The sequence below is a fragment of the Strongylocentrotus purpuratus genome, unplaced genomic scaffold (assembly GCF_000002235.5).
Source record: "Strongylocentrotus purpuratus isolate Spur 01 unplaced genomic scaffold, Spur_5.0 spur5_scaffold_1, whole genome shotgun sequence".
Classification (NCBI taxonomy): Eukaryota; Metazoa; Echinodermata; class Echinoidea; order Camarodonta; family Strongylocentrotidae; genus Strongylocentrotus; species Strongylocentrotus purpuratus.
The window spans coordinates 48,087,523-48,107,475 of record NW_022145594.1 but is presented as its reverse complement, the minus strand read 5'-3'; the positions used below and the strand labels follow the sequence as shown (position 1 = coordinate 48,107,475).

At 37.3% G+C, this 19,953-nt stretch overlaps 1 long non-coding RNA gene across 1 annotated transcript; it reads left to right on the top strand.

The window, feature by feature from the left end:
- Positions 1-4,025: 4,025 nt before the first annotated feature.
- Positions 4,026-14,872, top strand: LOC115921181. Its single transcript, XR_004062793.1, has 2 exons — positions 4,026-4,427; positions 14,008-14,872. It is a non-coding gene; the product is annotated as an uncharacterized LOC115921181 (long non-coding RNA).
- Positions 14,873-19,953: the final 5,081 nt, after the last annotated feature.

Here is a 19,953-nt window from a genome sequence, read left to right as displayed (position 1 = left end):
ACCGGACTATTTTTCGTTTCTGTTCTCATTCATTTGCTTGGCACCGCAATTGCGGGGTTAGCAGGAGGTAGCACCACAATTGCGGAGTTAGCCCTGCTATTTTGCAGGGTTAGTTAACCCCGTACTATAGGTGGGGTTAGCCAACTTTAGCCCACTTTGGTAAAAGCCAGTCTGAACAGAAAGTGGAATAGGCTTAACTCCGTACTATAGGTGGGGCTAAGACCCCCACCTATAGTACGGGGTTAAGCAAAATAATGCCAGTGTGAAAACAGTATAAATGTAAACATTATATTGAGGCACCTAATAACATTACAAGCATATATCAATTAAAGAAATCTAGAACTTGCTCATCTAAGAATGTATGCTGCAATGATTATCTCATAAAAATAGTACAGGCCTAATAAGATTAATAAATGATCACTCGGTTTTTCTCTTCTCCTTGCAGTGAGCCATGGACTATGCAGCCAATATAACAACGGGCCGCTGTAGGTCAATGTGAACGTGGGGCCGTTGGCGCTGGTAGCGCACCGGTGCCTCTGTAGGACGAGGGCCGGGGAGAGGTGTAAGCGGAAGACCAGACACCTCTCCCGCGTGTGCTACCAGCATCGAGATCTTTACACGGTGGAAGAGTGAGTACTCAAACAATAGTGTCGGGCAAAACCATATAACCCAATAGGGGGTTTCTCAACAGAGATACGAGATTTTAAAAGTAGTCAACAGATCTTGATGGAAATTGTATGGAATTGTTGGTTGAATATCCCCTAATCTTTATGTACATTTCAGAACTACAAGTTAAGATTGTTTTTTTAAGGCTTTATTACAAACAACATCCAAGGAGAATAAGCATATCTGTCCCCTAAACATGTTGTGGCAAGTTGTCACAAGAATTCTCCTGCTTTACTAGAAGAAAAGGGGTCATATCAAATAAATTTAGGGCATGAGAACGGTCCATTCTATTTTAAGCGATAGATTTTCAGAATTAATTTTTTTCTTCAGAAAATCGTAGAATTTATATTTAGTGTTGATTAAATCTTAATAATATATATTTGAACAGTTGAAAATGTAAAACATTATTTAGTAAAAAAATAAAAAAATACTTGGTTTTGTTTCCTACATCACAGCTTGCGTTATAAGGATTAAAACTTCCTAAGTCGATGAAGTAATTACAGTTTCATGAAAATCTTTTTGAATATTTACTTTAAAAAAATTAGTTATTCATATGTTTTTGTTTTATCATACCGAAGGTGGCTTAGTCACTGTTATCCTTTAGGGCCCTGTGTATATGAATATGAAATTCAACACAATACATGAATGAGAAAATGAAACAACAACAAAATGTAACATTTCCATAAAAAAAACATTACAAAAGTATAATATAAGAGCAAGTAATACGGACCAACAACGTTTGCAAAGTTTGTCATATAAATGTATCAATAAAAGTATGGGAAGAAGAAATATAAGTTGACTTAATAATTTTGTACTTAGAGCGAATGAGAGCGGTGTCAAATGATGTCATATGATCAACAGCACAAGGTGGAAGTTTATTATATAGCTCCCTCTGAAGGTCATGATATTAATTAAGCTATAAAACAATGTTTCTTGACTAAAATCGATTGATTAGCTATTTCCGTTTGGAAATTATATATCACAACTACATATTCTGAGATTTTCATGGTCAAGATATTAATTAAGCTATAAAACAATGTTTCTTGACTAAATTGATTGATTAGCTATTTCCGTTTGGAAATTATATCACAACTACATATTCTGAGATTTTCATGGTCGTAGCTATCATTGTACGGCCGTAGGCGCTATTTGAGATTCATCAAAATCTACCGGGAGCACCAGTAATTTTTATATTGAATTTTTCTCGAAAGCGGAAATGTTTTAGGGGCTAAATTTTCTAGTGCTTATAATACATCCACAGAGGCATCCAAATATATCAAAAATGTAAAGAATCACTATCCACCCATGTTTCTTATCAAGAGAGTTTTTCAGCTTATACATGTATTTTGAAATATTTTGAAATCTGAATGATCAGTTTAATAATTTCACAGACATGAAATATATTGGCTGCAAATGCACTATCACCTCATTTGGTTTCTTTTATGTACATCATTTAGATTTTAGGAACAAAGTGGCAATTATTTCTTGATGCATAAGTCAAGAGATCACAGGAATATGAATTACCAATGCAGTGATTACAAAATGAACATATACCAAACAACCATTTAGCAAACTAATTAAAAATTGTTCAAAGAATTATTAAAGAGCAATTCCATATATTACATTTACTAGAAAGATATCATATGATTTTTGTATAGGCACACTTTGATAATAATGTGCATTCCATAACTTATTTTTGTATTTCAATATTTCATGTTATTATTGTGAACAGATTACTGAAATATAACTGAAATATGTTAATCATTCCTTTTTCTTGATCATTCGAGTAAGTATATTAAGTGTATTAACTATATCTTACATGTATTTTCATCATACTAGGATACTCGAAATGGTAAACAGAAGGCGGCCTAGGTGTCAGGCTTTGACCCTTAAAGGGCTGCAGTGTAGCCGCGATGCTACGAGGCAGTATGTTATTCGATACTGCACCCAACACTGTAAGTATATTGCATAAAATGGAAGTAGAATCATTGCCAATAAGAAAGTTTGTATTTTGCACAACTTCAGTATATTCTGATGATCTAAATCTAATTATTGACAACATACAATGGTTTGCACTTCTTGACATTTCAAGTTTCAAGTTTTATTGGTCCACATTTTACAGAAAATATAGACATACATATGAAATAAAAAATTATGATACAACTATAGTATAAATAACCACATCTCAATGATTCTCAATTCATATAGATTAAGTAGAATATGAGGGACCTATTGAAGCATAGCTGAGGAATAGAAAGAGTCCCTCAGGTATAGCAGGAAGGCTAGGTGAGAAAGTGCGTCGTTATCGAAGGTAAGTGCTTATTTGAGAAGAGTCTTAATAATAATAATAATAATAGTGGCTACTTGTATAGCGCACAGGTCCACCTTTCGGTGCTCATGGCGCTTTGAACCCACATCGGTATGTGCAAACGCAGAATAACTTTGCGTCATTAAATAATTTATTTTTGTTTTCTTTTTTAATAAATAACCACGCTAATTGGATTATTCAGGTATCCTTTGGAACTAATTCTTATCCAATCAATGCTAATTCTTTTAAAAATGTGATTTTTTAATTTTATTTTTGCATTTTAATTTGTTCAGCGGAAATTCCAGGAATTTCTCTCTCTCTCTCTTAGGGGGGGGGGGGGGCGTTTATCCCCCAAAACACCCCCCCCCCCCCCTCCGTATGTGCATGCTTGCTAGCTTGGCTGGTGGATGTACCAAAATAAAGACCTACAAAGTCACAGTTTTTATAATCATTGTAGGCTGTCATTCATCTCCCTATTACCCATCTCTCTCTCTCTCCCTCTCTCTGTTTGTCTGTCTCTCTATCTTTATCTCTCTTTCTCCCTCTCTCTGTTTGTCCATCTCTCTATCTTTATCTCTCCCTCTCATTCTCTCTACCTTGCTCCATCTTTCTCCATCTTTCTCCACCTCTCTTTCATCAATGGGTGCCCACCAATTTTATTTGAAGATGTCTGTTCATCTACCTGGACATCTACTTGCAGATAACCTCCTCCTCCTTACTGAGCAGTTCATCTCACAAGCAAACAACATTCAAGAGAAGCCCACCAGCCAAACAGACTCATCATCCCTGTTCAGCTCATCTGACAAGCAAACGACATTCAAGAGAAGCCCGCCAGCCTAACAGACTCATCATCCCTGTTCAGCTCATCTCACAAGCAAACGACATTCAAGAGAAGCCCGCCAGCCAAACAGACTCATCATCCCTGTTCAGCTCATCTCACAAACAAACAACATTCCAGAGAAGCCCGCCAGCCAAACAGACTCATCATCCCCGTTCAGCTCATCTCACAAGCAAACAACATTGAAGAGAAGCCCACCAGCCAAACAGACTCATCATCCCGTTCAGCTCATCTCACAAGCAAACAACATTCAAGAGAAGCCCGCCAGCCAAACAGACTCATCATCCCCGTTCAGTTCATCTCACAAGCAAACGACATTCCAGAGAAGCCCGCCAGCCAAACAGACTCATCATCCCCGTTCAGCTCATGTCACAAGGAAACAACATTCAAGAGAAGCCCGCCAGCCAAACAGACTCATCATCCCCGTTCAGCTCATCTCACAAGCAAACAACATTCAAGAGAAGCCCGCCAGCCAAACAGACTAATCATCCCCATTCAGCTCATCTCACAAGGAAACATCTGACAATGTGAGGACTGCAAGCTAGCTCCAATAAGTGGTTCAAGAAAAGCACATTTACCAAGGACATGACAGAGAGAAAAGCAGAGGAGAAGAAGGTAAGAACATCACACCAAATTTGAAATAGGGAAACAATTAAAGCAACAAAACAAAACACAAAACAAAACAAAGCAATTATGAAGACACTTATTTTGTATTCAGTCTTCACTGCAATTTATTTTCATTTTTCATTTATTTAACATTTCTCGTATGGACATGTAGCACTTTGTGTTTACAATTAAGATTGCTGTCTTACAGAACTGTCACATTATTATTTTCACTTAGATATAAAGCTAATCTATCAGTTTTTCAAATAAGTGTCGTGGCATGGCCGGCATTTAAATCTGGACCACCATCGTCAGCATATGACCTCATTAGAGAGAATTTTGTTAGGCTGACAGACTTTTTAATATAATGTTACAAGTAATGCAATATAAACATACACGTAAAGAGACAAAATACATACATAACATACATGTAAAGAGACAAAATACATACATAACATACAAAAATAACTGAAAATACTGATGTTACAAGTTCATGTAAATGCCTTTCATGATCGATACTGGTATATATGAAGTTAAACTTTTAATCCCCATGTTCCAACAATAACTTTGCTATGTCTATGAGCCTGGGAAATGATAACAAAGACTATAAAGATTATAATTTCTAAATCATGCTGAGTTTATGAGCGGGAAGGTTCATGGCACCAGAGCATCAATCAGTCAAAGGCTTGCACAGTCTATATGGTGTTTCTTTTTCTCAATTTGTTTAGAATGATGTTATAATTCCAACTCTTTAATGGCTTCTTGTATATGGCTCATGTCTGCTATGGAGTGGTCCTCCAATATCATTTTGGTTTTAATTAGGTTACAATTATAACCTAATTGCATAGTTTAGGGCTGAAACAGCCTTGTTTGAAGATAGACCATTGTAGTCTATTGTATCTATGCTATTAGCCTTTTATCTGCTATGTCAGTGATGCCTGTAGTCAGTCTGTAATGACTTATTTCTGCTATGTAGTGGTGCTTATATCCACAACATAGGCTGACCCATTGTCAGCTATACCTTCATCAGCCTTGCAGTTGTGCATGCATCTGCTAGGTAACGGTACATATATCCGCCACATAGTGGTACCCTTTTTGCTACGGAGTGGTACATATATCCGCCACGTAGTGGGGTCCATTTATCCTGTGCACTGGTGCTGACATCTGCCATGCAGACTATTTCCCCAATGAAGTGGTGCTGACATCAGCCATATTGTGAAACCATTTATTTCTGCCAAACTGTGGTGCCTAAATTATATGCCAAGTAGTAATTATATCCATATATTGGCCTTTTTAGATTCTGTTGTGCATATATATCATAAAGACTGTACAGCTCAGACATTGATGCTATTTATCTTTCATTGTAAGACTTATGTACCACAATTTACGAAGTTTGAACACTGATAACGGGCAGTCCATTTTCTCAATAATAAAGTCAAGTAAATGGCCTACCATAGCACCCCTCATCCAAACTTGTTTTCTCTTAAATAGCAAGTCTGGTTACATTTTAACACTCAAGTCTTTGGCTATCATTTCCTTAGGCTCATAGTACACAGGCTCATACACTGCCTTAGAACATAGGGTTAATGTAACATGCTTACTTCTAATCATTGTGGCAGCATTACCAGACCTTTTGTGAAAACATGCCCCTTTATTCACGAAATGTCAGGAGTAATATGATTACAAAATAAACCACTCTCATCTTCAAATAGTCTGGTCCAATTTGCCAGACACCTCGTGAAAACCCTAAGGCAAATCTACGAAAGGTTGGATGATCTTCTGTTTTAGTTTCACAAAAGATCGTGTAAAGCGACCACCCAACCGGACTTGATGATTTGAAGTAAGCTGATGTAACATGTATACCTCAGTCACACTCATGATAGACCAATGACAGACGAATTTGCCAAGAATCGTTTCGTTTTGAGTCAGTTTTGTGAAATGACAGAGGTATAGCATTTAATAACAGCTTTTATGTAGCATTTTCATTTGCCTAAGGATTAAACAGTTTGACTTGAGGTAGAGACAGTGGTGTAGCATTGGTCCACCAATTTAGGGGTCACTGTTATTTTGGAGGAGGGCGGAACCTGTATTAATAGGTGATTTGAATGTGAATTTGTAAGATCTCAGATTTAGGGGATGATATTAATTAAGGGATTAATAACATTTTTGTTTTAACCTCCCTTTTCCATCTCCCTTTACTTATGTCTTTTTTCCTCTTCCATTTTGTCTTGTTTTCCATCATTTGATTGGGAGACGTACATTGTGTCCCTTTGTAGCTATGCCACTGCTCAGGGAATGTAGTATACAGGTATACAGGGTGGAGCTCACCAAGAGCAAAACATAGAAACACCTATTAAAGTACTAGACCATCATATGTGAACATTTACCTCAGGTCATTTAATGCTTTTAAACTGAAATATAGATTTCAGTTGATAACCAAGTGACAACGGAAGACAGAAACTGAAAATGAATGAGCAACTCCAGTTTCTCATTGCTTTTTATGGTAGACCAGACCATAGCTACAACACACTTCAAATTTCCTAATCAGTGCTGGAAAAAAAATGGAGAGCACTTAGTGAAATTTAATTGTACCATGACTGAAGTCTAGACCAGTTAATCAATCAACATTTTTGGATAATCAAGAGTACCAATATATGTACACATTTGATACAACTGAGTCACATTGCATGCTTTAAATTGAATACATTTCAATAAGTTGTCAGCGAACTTGTACTTAAGACGGCTTTGTGAAACGCTACCCATACATGTATACAGTATGAAGTTTGACTTAAATGTATAAAGCAGTTCACAAATGCAGACCCCTTTCCTATCAAAGGCCTGATAGTCACAAATAATTGCATCCACCTGCTTTAGGAATTTAATTACAAAAGTCTGAACCTGTTTACATATTGCTGCTTTGTGAGCCACGTTACTGACAAGTTTGAAGTCTGTCACTCAGAATATTACAGAATTACAACTTACAAAGTTTGAACACTGATAATGGGCAGTCCATTTTCTCAACAATAGAAGTCAAGTAAATGGCCTAACATAGCACCCTTGACTCAAACTTGTTTTCTGTATAAGAGCAAGCCTGGTTACATTTTAACACTCCAGTCTTTGGCTATATATCATCTCCTTAGACTCATGCAATGGTGGTGCATAATACCCAAGTCACACTGATGAAATCAATGACAGACAGACAAATTTGCCAAGAATCGTTTCATTTTGAGTAGTTTGGTGAAATGACAGAGTTATCATGTAATCTTTTGTACCATTTTCATTTGCCTAAGGATCATATAGTTTGACTTGAGGTAGAGACAGTGGTGTAGCATTGGCCCAGCTGTTTTCAGGGGGCACTGGTATTATGGGGGAGGGTGGCACTTGTTTTAATAGGTGGATTGAATATGAATTCACAAGATGTGATTAGGGGGGTGATGTTAAATGAATAATCATATTTTTTCTCACCTCCCTTTCCCCTCTCCCTTTCGTTTTGTCTTTTTACCACCATTTGCTTGGGAGACACTGTGTCCCCATGTCGCTACACCACTGCTCAGGGAGATATAGTATACACGTATTATACAGAGAGTGGAGCTCACCAAAAGCACAAAATGGAAATATCAAGGTACTGAACCCTCATATGTGTACATTTACCTCGGGTCAATTAATGTTTTTATACAGAAACATAGATTTTAGTCGATAACCAAATGGTAATGGAGGACAGAAACTGAAAATAAAGGAGCGTCTCCAGTTTCTCAGTTCTCTTTATGGTAGCTAGACCAGACCCTACAACACACTGAGCAATTCCTACTCGGTGCTGAACACAAATTAAATGTTGTAATACCAGCAGGGGAAGCCGCAGGTGCTTTATCCACTCCCTCAACCACCCCCCCCCCCAATCTGCCTTTGAAATGCAGATGAAGTGACATGAACTTTCTTATAGATCTTTGGTTTCATTTAGGGTACGTTTATGCTCAATTTTGATGGCAGAATGAGCGATTGAAACGCTCATCGTAATCGCAGTTCCACGGTGTACTGTTTATGCTCACTTCTCTGGCTCCTCCAGGCATGATTCTGGCTCTGCAGCTGGATTCGCTTCCCCATAAACCGTCTCTTTGCAGAATCACCGATCCAAAACGCACCTTTTTGTGAGTTTATGATAGCCGTTTTTCGGTGATTCTACAAAAATGAGAAAGGACGCAACCGTATTTTGAACTAAACGCGTAAGAAATGCATTATTCTGGCCAGAAAAAGTTGAGCATAAACATACCCTTAAATAAGCAAATATACATGTACAAAAATAGGCACATATCATGTGATCATAATGAACTGATACAAATCAGGCTTATACATATTTGAGCGAGGTTTGCGGTTATATAACCATGTATTCTTTCAACGGGGTTTATATAGTATACAGATATAAGCACGTCATATGAAAATAAATGCATAGCAATAAACTCTCCATGATAGGATGGTACATGTCTAAAGGGACTTCAGCTGCCCTGCAGTACTGTATAATATAACCATTATAACACTCGATCACAAATCATATCCATTAATGAGCATAGAAGGCTTTTCTAAGTTCGTCATGTGAGATATAAATGTATACAAAATAAACTCTCTTACATGGTAGAGGTGCATGTTTTCAGCTACCCTACATTATACATACAATGTTTCCCTGGTAGGAAATAATACATGGGCATAGCTAGATCTTCATCTGACCAATATAACCTGAGAACAGACATTATGTAAATGTATAAAAATAACTCTCTTTTGCTGTATGTAATATTTTCCTTTGTAACGTACCGGAAGTGATCAAGCGCGCCAAATTGAAAATTGCTGTTGTACACATATCCTGAAATTAACACAGAAAATGGGAATGAGATTCCAACATAAGCGCCTGAACGCTTGGAAAAAAAAACAACTGGCAAGGTATGCATTGTCATTGGAGCAGGTACGGTACAGTTCACTTCCAAAAACGCTTGAACACATCCCCAGAAAATACAGGGTTTCCAGCTACCCTACATTATACATACAAGGTATCCCTCGTGGAAAATAACACATGGGCATAGATCTTCATCTGACCAATATGACCCAAGAACATCACTAATATGAATAACTCTCTTTTCTTTACATCGTAAAGGTGTACATACAAGGTTTCATTTTATGGGAAATAAATAACACACAGGCACAGCTCATTCAACCCTCTGAATGAGGAAAGTATACAAATGAGGCAGATCAAGCGCCACATATAAAATGTAAAGTGGCATATCCAAAATTAAGGTACAGATCGAGAGCTGTAAAATCTATTGATATGAGTACCATGCACGAAAGAAATGAAGATTTCAGCCTCCCCTAAATATTTCACACAAGGAGCGAAACAGTACAAAAATGATAATCGCAAATAGTACTGCTCAAGTATGAAACAAAGATAAATGTTATACAAAAAAATGATACCCATCGCTATACTGATATACATTTTCAAATTTGTTCAGTACAACAAAAAGTATGTAAAATACAAAAAACCAGGAGCCGAAGCTACTTGATCCTAGGGCTCACAGCCCCTACGGAAACAAGCTAGGGTGTCATCCCTGACGGGAGCCTGGCCGGCTAAAAATCTTCACTTCCGCGCATGCCCCACCACACAGGGTTTTCAGCTGCCCTGCTGTAAATATACATATCATCATGTGTAGACACAATTACATCAAAAAATAAATATTTGTTTACATAATGAATAGATGAGATACAAAAGATGTCCGTAGACATATAGTTGTACACAAATAATCTCACAGCTGCCTTGCTGTACATATACATATCATCATGTGTAGACACAATTACATCAACAATAAATATTTGTTTACATAATGAATAGATGAGATACAAAAGATGTCCGTAGACATATAGTTGTACACAAATAATTTCACAGCTGCCCTGCTGTACATGTACATATCATCGTGCGTAGACACAATTACATCAAAAATATATATTTGTTTACATAATGAATAGATGAGATACTGGAGATGTACTTGGGCCAAATAAAATCTTTCTCATGTTCCCTTGGACATTCACTTTTTTTGTGAAAAAATCCCCACAAAAAATAGATAAATACAAAAAATGTATGAAAAAAGTAATAAATATAAATGCAGGTAAATGGCCTGCCGTTCCCTTTATTGTAAAAACACCTTTCTTTTTTTTACTTTTTCTTTATTTTGAATTTTTTTTGTATTTTTTTGTCCGTTATTTCACGTGAGATAAATCAGGATTGAGAATAAAGTCTTTGTCAGTATTGCACATAAATATAGTTGTACACAAATAATCTCACACAGGGTTTCCAGCTGCCCTGCTGTACATATACATATCATCGTGCGTAGACACAAATACATCAAAAATATATATTTGTTTACATCATGAATAGATGAGAAACAAAAGATGTCCGTAGACATATAGTTGTACACAAATAATCTCACAACTGCCTTGCTGTACATATACATATCATCGTGCGTAGACACAATTACATCAAAAATATATGTTTGTTTACATAATGAATAGATGAGATACAAAAGATATCCATAGACATAGTTGTACACAAATAATCTCACAGCTGCCTTGCTGTACATATACATATCATCGTGCGTAGACACAATCACATCAAAAATATATATTTGTTTACATAATGAATACATGAGATACAAAAGATGTCCGTAGACATATAGTTGTACACAAATAATCTCACAGCTGCCTTGCTGTACATATACATATCATCGTGCGTAGACACAATTACATCAAAAATATATATTTGTTTACATAATGAATAGATGAGAAACAAAAGATGTCCGTAGACATATAGTTGTACACAAATAATCTCACAGCTGCCTTGCTGTACATATACATATCATCGTGCGTAGACACAATTACATCAAAAATATATATTTGTTTACATAATGAATAGATGAGAAACAAAAGATGTCCGTAGACATATAGTTGTACACAAATAATCTCACAGCTGCCTTGCTGTACATATACATATCATCGTGCGTAGACACAATTACATCAAAAATATATATTTGTTTACATAATGAATAGATGAGAAACAAAAGATGTCCGTAGACATATAGTTGTACACAAATAATCTCACAGCTGCCCTGCTGTACATATACATATCATCGTGTGTAGACACAATTACATCAAAAATATATATTTGTTTACATAATGAATAGATGAGAAACAAAAGATGTCCGTAGACACAAGTACTATACTGGAAGAAGAAGAAGAAGGAGAAGGAGAAGGAGAAGGAGAAGGAGAAGGAGAAGGAGAAGGAGAAGGAGAAGGAGAAGGAGAAGGAGAAGGAGAAGGAGAAGGAGAAGGAGAAGGAGAAGGAGAAGGAGAAGGAGAAGGAGAAGGAGAAGGAGAAGGAGAAGGAGAAGGAGAAGAAGGAGAAGGAGAAGGAGAAGAAATAATAATCTCACAGCTGCCTTGCTGTGCATATACATATCATCGTGCGTAGACACATTTACATCAAAAATATATGTTTATTTACATAATGAATAGATGAGATACTGGAGATGTACTTAGGCCAAATAAAAAGGAAGAGAAGAGCTACCAATCCTTTCTCACGTTCACTTGGACACTCACTTTTTTGTGAAAAAAACCCCACAAAAAATAGATAAATACAAAAAATGTATGAAAAAAGTAATAAATATAAATGCAGGTAAATGGCCTGCTGTTCCCTTTATTGTAAAAACACCTTTCTTTTTTTTACTTTTTCTTTATTTTGAATTTTGTTTGTATTTTTTTTGTCCGTTATTTCATGTGAGATAGCTTAAGATATAAGTCTTCGTCAATATTGCACATATATATAGTTTTACACAAATAATCTGACACAGGGTTTTCAGCTGCCGTGCTGTACATATATACATATACATATCATCGTGTGTAGACACAATTACATCATTTGTATTTATTAGTCATATGCATATTAACGCCAGGGAGCTCCGCCGCCGAAGGCGTTGAAGCTCCAGATCCCGAACTGGGAAATGGTTTCAACAGCGGGTTTTGTCCTATTTTTTTGGAAATCTAAAAAAGTAGTTACCGGTATTTAAATGTAGGCTTACAATGTTTTTTTATTCCTCAGGGCATCCGGTCAACCAGGAGTCGAAAAACATTGTAAGTCTAAATTTTAATTACAACTTTTTTAGATTTCACCCCTAAAAGGACCAAATCCGCTGTTTGAATCTTTTCCCGGTTTAGGATCTGGAGCTCCGACACCTTCGGCGGCGGAGCTACCTGGAGTTAATGCATCATGAGATATAAATAACTGGAATGTATTCTTTGTAAATACATGTATATATAAATTCATATTTAAGATAAATAATTATCTTTTCTTCCTTTTTATTTGGCCTATACCCATGGCAAGAGGTTCATTGTGTTGACAAAATGTTAAAGACATACTACCAGTTAGTAAACTGGTTTGCAAACTGGGCCCGTAATGGGTCGGTGACAACGAGTTCATAAACTAAATGAAAACGAAAGAAGCTCGGATATACAGTTGAAGTCCACTTTATTATCTTTATAAAGTGAGCCGAAGCTCCAGTAGTTCAAACAAAGATTATATATTTAAGGACATTTTTAAATAGCTTATCCTCTCAGAGGATGGGCGGCCCTATAGATTGAACAGAATGAAATAAACTGAGCTACAAAATCCCTCACATGGCATTTACATACTCAGGCACCCGAGAAGGCTTAAAAATCACATGATCTTATTAGCCAATCAGGAGAACCCTTATGTAGACAACCAGTCACAAGATGGGATATATAAAATTACCCTGAGGTCACCCGACCTCTAGACCAGTTCAATCTACCAATTAAGAAAGGAGTTATACATTTAATTAAATATAACCAATGACAAAGCACAATAGATAGAGTGATTTGAACTAGGTACCGAAGAAAATGAGAGGAGCCTACAGCACCGCGAGAATGTCAGGTCCCCGAAAAAAAAGTCTATTGTCTAACGTATTTATCGGAAATGAACACCTGTAGATCTAATGCAGGAATTCAAGTCCTGGGGTTGTTTACCCGTTCCTGGCATACTATCGGGAGCAAAATTAATGCTGTTCAACAAATCTAAACTAACCTACAGCCTAAAACCTAAATTGCAATTGAAAGCCATGTCTTAATCCCATATCTCTGACGGAAAAAAGGAATTGAGCAAATGTCGCTTGGGCAGAAATTAAACATGACATAAATATATGTCATAAAAAAGCCAGGAGCCGAAGCCACTTGATCCTAGGGCTGGAACAGGGTTTCCCCCTTCACAGCCCATACGGATTCAAGCTAGGGTTGCATCCCAGAGGGAGCCTAGCCGGCTAAAATTGAGTATTTTAGCCTCCCCTGAGTTTAACATCAACAAAAGATGTATGAATTAGAAAAAAAAAGGAACCTAAGACATTTGAAATGGCTTCGGGCAAGCCAAGTCAAGCTCTGTTAAGGTGACCCACAAGACAAGGCAGTGTGACCCATTTTCTATCTATCTTTTTTAATCATGTGATATATTTAATTTGACCCTGCCTATTAAACCCTTTTTGTCTCTTCTCTTCAGATTTTCACTGCCTACCCCCACCTCCCGGAGATGTTTAAATCAGAAAACGAGGAAATCTCAAACACCTGACACAGCACAGGGCAAGCCAAGCCTACAGGACAAGGTAGATACAATGGGCAAGTGAAGCATTTAGATATAGGCAAGGCAAGATCTGTTAGGGTGACCCACAAGTCAAGTCAGTGTGACCCATTTTCTATCTATCATTTCTATGATGTGATTTTTAAAACTGACCCTGCCCAACCCATTTTGTCTCTCCTGCCTTGAGGCATTTTTGTTGGGGGTGGTTTGAAGAGTTGTAATATTATCCTCCCGTGAGTTTAATACAAACAAATGATGTATAAATTAACAAATGAGGAATCTATGAAAGACACTTGACACAGCACAGAGCAAGCCACGCCTACAGGACAAAACAGATACTATGGTCAAGTGCAGACTTTAGCCTCTCCTCAGTTGATAACAAAGGTAGAAACTAGTAGAAGTCTCTTTGTGATTCTACTTTTTAGGCTTGTAGAAGGCTTGCTTTATAATCTTGAATGAGATCAGGAAATATATAGGGTAAATAAAGTATTCATGTTTCTTCTATACAATTTTCAAATGCAACAATTCTGATTCCATTATTTTTTTTAAAAGGTAATGAGTTTTGAGTTTTGAAAATCTTTTGAAGGCCTACATTTTTTCTCATATCATATGAAGCATGTTTCCCACTCATATTATGTGAAGCAAGTATTAGATTATTCTTATCCCATTCAAAAATATTTTGTTGCTTTGGGAGAACAATGGTGATTTCATGCATATATAGGTATGCTTTGTTAAACCACCTCGTGTATACCTGGCATGAAAACTATTCATTCTGAAATGCATGAGATTTGCACAGAGTGCATAATGAATTAAAAATGGGAGCTCCCTATTCAAAAAAATTATGTCCTATCAATCATTATTTTTGAAGCACTTCAAAATGGGAAGTTTAAATGCCTTTTATTTTTCTCTCTTTCACAGATAATTGATGAATCAGCGATGTATTTGTTGCTGTCTATCAATGTAATATACCACAAATCTAGCATTTTAATTCTCTAACACCTGCTTCTGAAACATGAAGTTACCTAGACATAGGTTAAAGTAAAATATATTTATTTATCAATTAAGTGTGTTTTCCCCAAATTTATATGGATCTTGCGCAGAGTTTGATAGAGGTTATTGAATGTAAGACACTCCCTCAAATTAATTATGAGTAAAGAAGGAACCTTTCTATTGTTTTTTGGTGATGCAAAAAGTGTTCAGTGACATCTAATTTTACAATCCGTGAACCCAATTTTGAATTTCATGAAGGAAGACAAACTTTTCGTTATTCAAAAATATTAGATACAAACTTAAAACAGTGTAAACCACCCACAGTTCTTTAAGGTTTAAGATTCATTAAGTAAAGATACTAAATTTAATATTATCTACCAATTAAACTTTATATTAAAAACTAATCTAACTAAATTACTAATCTACATTATTTTACCTTTAATTAGATCAAATTACTTACTCAAAACATTTAAACTACATCAAAATATACTAAACTACATTAAATTATATTAAACTATGTTAACATACTCAGAACTGTAGGTGGTTTATAGCACCACAAATTCTAATACTTTTGGACAAGGAAAAACTAATCTTACTTCCTGAATTCAAAGGGGTTCATGAAATGTGAAATTAAACATGCGTGGAACACTATTAACATCACAATGAAAAGTGGAAAATAAGAAGAATCTAATTAAAATATTTGATGATGAAGTGCAGTCTCTAATATGCTTTGTAAATGTGATGCCAAAGCATGATGTAAACTATGTAATCCAAACCGAAGAAAATCAGTTGTTGAATAGAAAGAATTTAAATTCAAGTTTTACAAAATTGTTTCCAAGATTCATTAGGTATTCATTGTCCTAGGAAGTGTAATTCGCATCACATTATTACTTTATCATGAAGCAAGCAAACATACTCATGTAGAGTCAAGTGTGTAAAATGCAAATCTAAAAGATTTTCTGTAGAGATTTGGTCAATTATGTGTATGCTATATTGAGTCATAGAAAATGTGATGAATTATCTGATTGACCCAATGGATTATTATGAGTACACTATCACTCTCAATCTTTTCTATCATCTGATTTTTTTAATTGACCCTGCCCAACACTTTTTATCTCTTCTCTTTGAGCAAATTTTATCTGGTTGTTATGAAGTGTTGTGATTTTCGTCCCTCCCCCCACCCCCCGAGTTTAACACCAAACAAAGATGTTCAAGTTAAAAAACAAGAAACCTGAGGCACTTAAAACAGCACATGACAAGCTATGCCTACACGGAAAGGCATATATATTATGGGCAAATAAAGCATTTACATATAGGCAAAGCAAGCTCTGTTAAGGGGACCCACAATGCAAGGCTTGTGACACATTTTCTTTCTATCTTTTCTAACTTGTGATTGTTAAAACTGACCCTGTCCAACCCTTTTCGTATGAATTAGAAGAAATGAAACCTAACACATTGCAATTGTTTATCGAGGCAATGTATGACCAGGAGCCGAGGCCACTTGATCCTAGGGCCGAAACAGGGTTTCCTCCTTCACAGCCCATACAGATTCAAGCTAGGGTTGCATCCCAGAGGGAGCCTGGCCGGCTAAAATTGAAGATTTAGCCTCCCCTGAGTTTTACATCAACAAAAGATGTATGAATTAGAAAAAAAGGAACCTAAGATAGGTTTGAAAGGGCTTAGGGCAAGCCAAGTCAAGCTCTGTTAAGGTGACCCACAAAGAAAGGCAGTGTGGCCGATTTTCTATCCATCTTTTCTATCTTGTGATTGTTAAAACTGACCCTGCCCAACCCTTTTAGTCTCTTCTCTTTGAGGGAATTTTACCTGGGTGGTTTGAAGAGTTGCAGTTGTATAGCCCCTGCCACGAGTTTAACCTCAACAAAATATGAATGAAAAAAATAAACTAAACCAAAGACACTGGACACATCACAGGGCAATGCATAATGGCCAAGTGACGCATTTATATATCAGCTGGGCAATATAAAAAAAAAAGGTAAGGCATGGCAATGTTCATGGAAACAATCTAGAGCCGAAGCCACTTGATATCAGGGTTTCCTCCTTCACAGCCCATACGGATGCAAGCTAGGGTTGCATCCAGGAGGGAGCCTAGCCGGCTAAAATTAAAAGATTTTAGCTTCCCCTAAGGTTTACATCAACAAAATATGTATGAATTAGAAATAAAGGAACCTAAGACCATTGAAACGACTAAGGGCAAGCCAGATCAGGCTCTGTTAAGGTGACCCACAATGCATGGCAATTGTTCATGGAAGCAATGTATGACCAGGAGCCGAAGCCACTTGATCCTCGGGCCGAAACAGGGTTTTCCCCTTCACGGCCCATACGGATGCAAGCTAGGGTTGCATCCCGGAGGGAGCCTGGCCGGCTAAAATTGAAGATTTTAGCCTCCCCTGAGTTTAACATCAACAAAAGAAGATGTATTAATTAGAAAAAAAAGGAACCTAAGATAGGTTTGAAAGGGCTTAGGGCAAGCCCAGTCAAGCTCTGTTACGGTGACCCACAAATAAAGACAGTGTGGCCCATTTTCTATCCATCTTTTCTATCTTGTGATTGTTAAAACTGACCCTGCCCAACCCTTTTCGTCTCTTCTCTTTGAGGGAATTTTATCTGGGTGGTTTGAAGAGTTGCAGTTGTATAGCCCCTGCCACGAGTTTAACCTCAACAAAATATGCATAAAAAAAATAAAATAAACCAAAGGACACTTGACTCATCACAGGGCAATGCATAATGGGCAAGTGACGCATTTATATATCAGCTGGACAATATCTAAAAAAAAGGTAAGGCATGGCAAGGTTCATGGAAGCAATCTAGAGCCGAAGCCACTTGATATCAGGGTTTCCTCCTTCACAGCCCATACGGATGCAAGCTAGGGTTGCATCCCGGAGGGAGCCTGGCCGGCTAAAATTGAGGATTTTAGCTTCCCCTGAATTTTCGACAACAAAATATGTATGAATTAGAAAAAAAGGAACCTAAGATAGATTTGAAAGGGCTTAGGGCAAGCCAAGTCAAGCCCTGTAAAGCTGCCCTCCAAAGCAAGGCAGTGTGGCTCATTTTTTATCCATATTTTCAAACTTGTGATTTTTTAAACTGACCCTGCCCAACCCTTTTTGTCTCTTCTCTTTAAGGGAATTTTATCTGGGTGGTTTGAAGAGTTGCAGTTGTATAGCCCCTGCTCCACATGAGTTTAACCCCTACAAAAGATGCATGAAAAAACAAATCTAAACCAAAGACACTTGACACATTACAGGGCAATGTATAATGGGCAAGTGACGCATTTATATATCAGCTGGGTAATATCTAAAAAAAAGTAAGGCATGGCAATGTTCATGGAAGCAATGTACGTGCTGATCATGAGCCGAAGGCACTTGATATCAGGGCCGAAACAGGGTTTCCCCCTTCACGGCCCATATAGATGCAAGCTAGGGTTGCATCCCGAAGGGAGCCTGGTCGGCTAAAATTGAAGATTTTAGCCTCCCCTGAGTTTAACATCAACAAAAGATGTATGAATTAGAAAAAAAGGAACCTACGATAGATTTGAAAGGGCTTAGGGCAAGCCAAGTCTAGCTCTCTTAAGGTGACCCACAAAAAAGGCAGTGTGACACATTTTCTATCCATCTTTTCTATTTTTCTGTTAAGATGGCCAACAAAGCAAGGCAATGTGACCCATTTTCTATCCATCTTTTCTATCTTGTGATTGTTAAAACTGACCCTGCCCAACCCTTTTTTGTCTCTTCTCTTTGAGGTAATTTTATCTGGGAGGTTTGAAGAATTGCAGTTGTATAGCCCCTGCCCCTATGAGTTAAAACTCTACAAAAGATGCATGAAAAAACTAAACTAAACCAAAGACACTTGACACATCACAGGGCAATGCATAATGGTCAAGTGACACATTTACAGATCAGCTGGGCAATATCTAAAAAAAGGTAAAGGATGGTTATGTTCATGGAAGCATTAATGTATGTGCTGATCATGAGCCGAAGCCACTTGATAACAGGGTTTCCCCCTTCACACCCCATACGGATGCAATCTAGGGTTACATCCCAGAGAGAGCCAGCTAAAATTGAGGATTTTAGCTTCCCCTGAGTTTTACATCAACAAAATATGTATGAATTAGAAATAAAGAAACCTAAGACAATATTGAAACGACTAAGGGCTAGCCAGATCAAGCTCTGTTAAGGTGACCCACAAGGCATGGCAATGTTCATGGAAGCAATGTATGTGCTGATCATGAGCCGAAGCCACTAGATATCAGGGCCGAAACAGGGTTTCCCCCTTCACGGCCCATACAGATTCAAGCTAGGGTTGCATCCCAGAGGGAGCCTGGCCGGCTAAAATTGAAGATTTAGCCTCCCCTGAGTTTTACATCAACAAAAGATGTATGAATTAGAAAAAAAGGAACCTAAGATAGGTTTGAAAGGGCTTAGGGCAAGCCAAGTCTAGCTCTGTTAAGGTGACCCACAAGGCATGGCAATGTTCATGGAAGCAATGTATGTGCTGATCATGAGCCGAAGCCACTAGATATCAGGGCCGACACAGGGTTTCCCCCTACACGGCCCATATAGATGCAAGCTAGGGTTGCATCCCGAAGGGAGCCTGGCCGGCTAAAATTGAAGATTTTAGCCTCCCCTGAGTTTAACATCAACAAAAGATGTATGAATTAGAAATAAAGGAACCTAAGATAGATTTGAAAGGGCTTAGGGCAAGCTAAGTCTAGCTCTCTTAAGGTGACCCACAAAAAAGGCAGTGTGACACATTTTCTATCCATCTTTTCTATCTTGTGATTGTTTAAACTGACCCTGCCCAACCCCTTTTGTCTCTTCTCTTTGAGGGAATTTTATCTGGGTGGTTTTGAGAGTTGCA